Genomic DNA, 7,516 nt, shown 5'->3' with positions numbered 1-7,516 from the left:
TGGCTTCACTGGACCCCAATCAAAATTGCGTAAAGAAATAGGAGGCTTGGAGGGCAGATTAGATGTTGGATAGAGGCCTTTGGCTGTCTATGAATAGTAGAGGTATTGCAGAGAGAGCAGGATAGCTTTTGAGCTGATTCTTTTTGTAATATTGGCTATATTTCCACTTGTATGATAATATATAGATGGGGTTTTAGGTTGGTGTTTTCCCTGGGTTATATCGTTTGTGTTATGTGTGATTGATTCCTTCTTATCAGTTATATGTGTTCTTATTGATGTTGCTCATGTTCGATTAAACTTCCACTAAATTTGTGGTAGAAGTAGATCAAGTATTTTGCTTTAGTCTATTGCATTATCAAGTGATCTGCAGGTGGGAATTACTACATGGTATCAAAGCAAAGGTGATTAAAGAAGAATAGTATACTGAGAGGAGATTTCAAAATTTTGAGTTTTGGGCCGAGAGTTTGGAGAGCAGATCTAAAAATTTTTGTAGAAAATTTTCAGAAACAAATAGCAGATTTGGATTCCTTGCGGAAAAAGACCCAAATTCAAAAAACAAATCAGCCAAATTGAGGTTCAGATGAGGGAGATATCACTGATTTAAAATCAGCTCTTTTTCCAGAAAATTTCGTGACAGGGGAAAGTGGAAATAGATTGGTGTGCTGAGCCAAGAACCTATATGCACTTGAGATACAAGATGCATGCAAAGCCTTGAGGAGCAAGGTAAAGGTTAGATACTTGGTGGTTGAGAGGGAGAGTACATTACCTCTCAACATGCATACCCAGAAGAAGTCTCAGACAATTGTGGAGGAGCCACAATTGGAGATGATGAGTGGAGATCGAGTAGAGACATCTACTCATGCAGAGACCTTCAGTAGGGGGAAACTTCGAGTCAGGTGGGTAGAGGGATCACATACAACCATACCTCCAGGTAGGAGGTGGGGCAATGTGGAGTGATTCTCCCAAGGAGGATGGGCAGGATCCTTGAGGTACCCAACCTCTTTGATTCGACTTTGCTACAGGAGCCCCGACGAGGAGTAGCAGAACTGACTGATTGGGTAGAGACAGATGCAGATGGACCAGCAGAGAGAGCTACCGTGCAGGAATCCCAAGACAGTGTAGAGCTAGCAGGTTGCAGCAATGCGAGAGGCACAAGTGTGTTGCACCAGTGCAAGATGGCACAGATAGGTGTGCAACGGTGTAAGATGCATGGAGATATTGTAGTAGCGTAGAGGTCAGAGAGGGAGCACTTGTCAGTAGTAGGTAGAGCTTCAGCATCAGAGTATGTTTCTAGCCCAACAGAGAGGTTAGTTGGGAGTTTTTTTTTGTTCTGAGAGTTGTTGGAGCAATCACACTATGTAGAAGTGTTGCATGCAGAACATTCCTGAGGTACAGGATCAGGTTTGAGTTGAAGCCTTTCTTGTTGAGAGGGAGTGTTGAAAATGGCGACAAGAAATGCTAAAAATAGAAGTGCTAAAAATAGCACTACTAAAAATAGCACTGCTAAAAATAGTAGTTTGGGTACCCGTGCTGGATTGGGCAATAGGGAATGAAAAATGGAAGTGCTAAAATAGCATTCTATTTTTAGCAGTTTAGGATCGATTCCTATTTTAGTTAGTCCCTGGACTAAAAATAGGAAGTAAAATTCGAATTTGATATTAAGAGCAGTTTGAAAATTAATTAATTCATTCATCTTGAGTTAATTAGTTAAGGAAAATCAAACTTGAAATCTATGTGAGGACATGCAACAGTTTATCTATTAATTGAGGAATTTATCCATCAGTTAAAGAGATATGATGAGTTGTAATATTGAGTTGTAATTAGTTGGCTCAGTTAACTGAGTCAAGTCCACTTAAATTAATTTAACAGTTTTTTAAATTAATGAGAGTTCGGTTAGTTAATGCTTGCATGTATGTAACTACTGTATTTCAGATAACTGAGTATTCACTCATGGATAACTCATGCATGTCAGTTCAGACAGAGACCCAATTGAGATTAGAGAAGGGACAGTGCACTATCAATTGGATGAATATTTTTCCTATAAAGGAAGCTCATCCATGATGAGGATTTATCTTCTTCAGGACTGCGTAGTTGGACCAGAGGTTAGTGAGTGTGTGAAAAGACCAATTCACACGAGTGGCTGCACTTGACCCCAATCAAAATTGCAAAAAGAAATAGGAGGCTTGGAGGGCAGATCAGAAGTTGGATAGAGACCTTTGACTGTCTATGAGCAGCAGAGGTATTGTAGAGAGAGCATGATAGCTTTTGAACTGATTCTTTTTGTAATACTGGCTATATTTCCACTTGTATGATAATACAGAGATGGGGTTTTAGGCTGGTGCTTTCTCCGGGTTATATATTTTGTGTTATGTGTGATTGATTCCTTTTTATCAGTTATATGTGTTCTTATTGATGTTGCTCATGTTCGATTAAGTTTCCACTAAATTGGTTGTAGAAGTAGATCAAGTATTTTGCTTTAGTCTATTGCATTATTAGGTCACCAAGATTGTTCACTAATGTCACCAAGATTGTTCTTGATCTCCTTGATCTACGAAATAAATGCTACAACTGTCTCATTCTCCTCCATCTTGATGGAGAGAATATTGCTCTTCAAGAACAACAATCGATCGGTGTTCTTGACCTCATAGAGATCCTTGAGCGTCTTCCAAATTTTTGGCGCAGTCTTGCAATCACGAATATGGAGAATAATGAAATGTTTGACCGTCAATTTCAGGATCATTCTCACCTTAGTCTCCAACTTATCCCAATCTTGGATTGTTGCTTTTGTTCCTCCTGCAAGCATGTTCAGCTTCACGTCATCATTATTCACAATTTCGCATGCATTGTGTCCTTCAAGTAGGGTCTGCAATTTAAGTTTCCAACCAAAATAATTGGATCCATCTAGCTTGTTATTCCCATTGAGGTATGCTTCTGCTAACTGATTATTCATCTTGAATGAATAAAAAAACTTCAACCCTAGCAACTTAAAAAAACAATAACCCCATATCTTAAAAATTACTGCAAATGTTAGATCCAATGAAAACTTCAATCAAAAAACTGAGCCGAGATCCCCTTTATTTTTAAGAGATCACTCCAATTCCTTCTTAAAATTAAATCACCCCCTTTATCAAATAATAATCCCCTTTTCTTAATTAAAGAATTAAAAAAAATTAATTAAAATTTTAAATTAAAAAGTTCTAATATCCTTTATTCACCAAAGCATGCAAGGTTCTCTCTATTGGTGATTGGGAAATGTCGTTGTCCTCCGGAAATATACAGCTTCGCTGTTAGATATAGAAATTGGATTCAACATATCCTCTACTATGAGAAACCCAGGCTCTCCAAGAATGTCGTTTTCGAGTGCCGCCGACGACAGGAAATGGACAAGTTTCTCTACACTCTGAGGGCTCTGGTTCCCAATATTTCCAATATGGACAAGGCATCGATTTTAGAGGACGCCATCGAATATTTGGAGAAGCTAAAGAAACAAGTGCAGAGAGTTGACTCTAACGTTGAATCCACCAACGTCTTGGCTCTATCAGTAGATCCTCGGTTTGAGGAAACTGATTCTTTAGTGGTGAGATCACAATGAAAGTTTTAGTTAATCTACGACCTCATCCACGGCAGTTTAGGTGACCTTTACATTGGTTTCATAATCAAATCACAAAGGCCTCGCATTTGCAGATCTTAGACCTCTCACCATGCATATCATGCGGGTTTGGATGCGGTAATGGTGGAATCAATGTTCTGCAGAGCACAAGACAACGATCTCATCCTCTTCTCTTTTCATGGAGCAGCGATCCAAAAACATAATTCTCAAGCCGTGTAAACTTTGTCTCTTAACCAGGTGTCTCTTGAGAGTATTGAGCTGCTCCAGTTAGTGTAGGAGGCGAGCCAAATAAAATGATCCTGGCAGAATTGTTCCTGGAGTAGCGATCTAAAACCCGAAATTTGGATTAAAAAAAATTGGATTCAAAAAACAATATGGAGAATTTCGTGATTCACACAATTGATGCTCTTTGAGAATGGCACACCCGTCCCATTCTGAAAAATAAAATCACGTAAGGCCATAACTGGATAGGCATGACTATAGCACTGGATCCCGCACTGATCACCCTTAAAAATGTGTCGCTCTAATTTCTACCTCTCAGCCTTCACTAGAACTCCTCCATTCAGAGTTACAGGCAGTCCTCAGCACTGTAGCTCTGATACCATGTTAAAAAAAACAAAATCAAATTTATTGAATAAACCTGAGCAGCTCACAGGTGTGGAACACCACTTGGATACTGCCTCTGCAAAACATGCTTTGCCTTACATTCATTACATGACAAATATATATAACTTACACACAATTAGGGAAGTTGAAACAACACCCTAGAAAATAGGAACAAACTCCTAATCTAAGGTTTGGTTTGAATTGTCACTCCATTAAGACATTTCATCATTAACCTCAACAAGCATTAATCAAGAGTGACAGATGACAACAAAAGTTAATGGTTAAAATATTTTTTAATATAAATGTTTATTTATATATTTAACTTCTATATATTATTGAAATATTATACTTCCATTACAATAATTTATAAATATATAAATTTATACAATTTAAGTGTGTATGGTATAAACAAAACTTAATATATCAAAATTGTGAAAATAAAGATAAAGAGGCATGAAAAATATTATTAAAAAAGTGAGGATGTTCTATGTAAATTAACAAAACAATGGTATCCTTCCAAAACTAACTTAACATGTGTTTGCCTCTCCCTAGTTGTGACATTTAGACACAACATTCCATTAATATAGACAACATGGATTTTTTTTTTTTTTAAGTGTGCAGGGTTTAACCTTTAGGGTTTTCATTAGGGAAATTTTGAGGCCTAAAATGGGCCTCCTAAGAAAAATGCACAACCAAAATAAAATTTATAAGAACTAATAGGATTCAAGATGATGATGTCAACCATGGGGGATGATTCACCATTTCTGGAGTTAAAAAGCGAAAAGACTAAAAAATAATAAAATACTAAAACCATTTTTTCAACTTGTATTTTCAACTTATCTCCCTAAGGTTTTACTCAAATTTCGAGTAAGATCACTTATTGAATGCAAAATTTAATTCCTCATCGAAGGAGTACCCATCTTTCATTCTTTCGATGGACCCTGCTACAAGAAAAATGGGAAGTACATGAAAAACGTGATTGCACATGAAAAACGTGATTGCAATCACGTTTTTCATGTATTTCCCATTTTTCGTGTAGCAAGGTCCATCGAAGGTATGCAACATGGGTAATCCATGGATGAGGAATAAAATTATGCATCCAACGAGTGTTGCTCAAATTTTGAGTAAACACATAGGGAGATAAGTTGAAAACACGAGTTGAAAAAAAGTTTTTTCCTTTTTTCCCTCTAAAATTTGATGATGTAATCTAATCTTATTTTATTATTTCCACTATTATTTTATAATTTTCTAAGGAGGCCCATTTTAGACCTCAAAATTCCCCTAATGATTGTTTTTTAATTTTTTGTCACGGACCTCTTTGAATTTCCTATGATTTCATAATAAACTTGAAATGAATTTCAATAGAATTTTAGATGAATTTCATGAAATTATTCATGTTCATGTTTCACTTGTTCATGTTCAAGTTGAGACTTGTTGATCTGATAAGGAGATCTAGGATAATTAATAATTTATTATAGACTCATGTGCATGGATTTGTCTATGTTATTTTATGCAATGGATCGATAAGATTGCAAAATACAGAGACAATGAAGCAGTAAACAAATCATAATAGACAATGCATAACCCAAAAAATTTAATGAGGAGTTCACCCAACACTCTTGGGCTACATCTCCTGGTCCAGTGTTCAGTGATGGCCTCTCTATTATGTTTTCAAGCAGAGTTTTTTTTTTACAACAATATGAGCTCAATTTGAGACTCAATACACAACAAATGTAACAAAAGAGCTTTGCTTGAACATCTCAAGCCTCTCTGAGTACACAAACTTCCTCAACGCTCTCTGTCTTTGTCCTAACTATGTCTCGGCATTTGCCTGCAATACTGCTTGTCCTGTTTGCTCTTTGTTTGTGGCTTTAAAGCCAATCTGGGCTGCGTTTCTCCTTCCCGACTTTCTATCTCCCAGGCCTCTGTCTGCTCGAATCCCTCTTCCAGCATTACACAATCATTACATAACGCCTAAAGGGGAGGTGGCCACCTATTCGGCAACGTAAGAGTGCCTCGGTCCCTTGAAATCCTTCAGAATCCCAAACGCAGTCATTTTCTGTTTTACACAGGAAAATGCATTCACAACTGTGAAATTTCGCCAAAACACAGTTCAATTCGGACTTCAAAAAGTCCTTAAATATGGTTTATTCCCCTATCAGGTCCATCCTCAATCGCTATCGCAAGTCGCTTCGGCCTTGCTCCAAGGTTCCCCTTTGTATTTTTGAAATACGTCAAAACTGCGAAAATGAATTAGAAATGGCTTTTCCCCGAATTTGAAACAATATACATTTCACTTCACGAACCCTTTCAAGTTTGGCTTATCACATAGAAGCTACTCCTTTGTATTTTGTTAAATAACAAAATATGTGAAAATACATAAAAAAAGGCCAATCTACAGATCTCAAAATCTTATGAAATAACATTGATAAAACCACTGGGTCCAGTTCATCGGATCACACATATACATGTGTATAGGTCCCGCTCCATGGTGTTTCTCTGATGTGATATCATGATGCGATTGATCGCAATTACACATGGCTCATGCCCCGAGCCATTTGCAAGTGCTCTTTGTAATCACTGATAGCGATCATGTGATGCAACGTGGGTCATCGATCTACGCGCTTGATCGGCGGTCCTAGTTGACTCCGCTGGTCACCGTTGCAAGTGTGATGTGGTTTGCGCCGATACCCGTTGTCGCTATTCTGATTGTGATTACCGATTAGATCTGGACCGTTGATCGGCTAGATCTGATGGCTACTGTGCATCCATTTGCTTCGGCTTTGATACTATATAATTTTCACTGATTGCACATGTTTTCTCTAGTTTTTTCCACCTGACGGTGTTTTTCTGCCATGTTAAGGGCTCTTGGCATGCGATGATTTTGATCTTTGGTATGATTTTAAGAGTTTTCAAGACTTAGAAAGTGTTCTTGGATCCATTTGGATCATGCCTTCCCACTAAAAAAGGCTTTTGGAGCACCAAAAGTTGGTTTTCAAGCATCGCTCAAGTGAGGATAGAGCTGCCTCACTTGCCCAATCTCTATCCATTTGGCATTGCTAGGTTTTGAACCTTTCATCCCGATCCTAAGGTACTCCACATCCCCTCTATGTGTAATCCTCACCTTCCTGTCCAGAACTGTATCTTCCTGCAGCTCCTTGAGGTATTCAAGCAAAAAATCATCAATGGAAGGCAATTGACTTTGCTCTTCAAGATCTTCAATTAAATAAGGTTCAAACAATCTTAAATTTTCTGCATTCACCAATTTTCTCAGGTACCTTAAAAGGCACATACCTTATT

This window comes from Pinus tabuliformis, chromosome 4_2 (assembly GCF_031772625.1).
Source record: "Pinus tabuliformis cultivar Carrire ecotype Pingquan chromosome 4_2, CPIR1, whole genome shotgun sequence".
Taxonomy (NCBI): Eukaryota; Viridiplantae; Streptophyta; class Pinopsida; order Pinales; family Pinaceae; genus Pinus; species Pinus tabuliformis.
The sequence above is the reverse complement of the archived record's forward strand: the minus strand, read 5'-3'. Positions refer to the sequence as shown.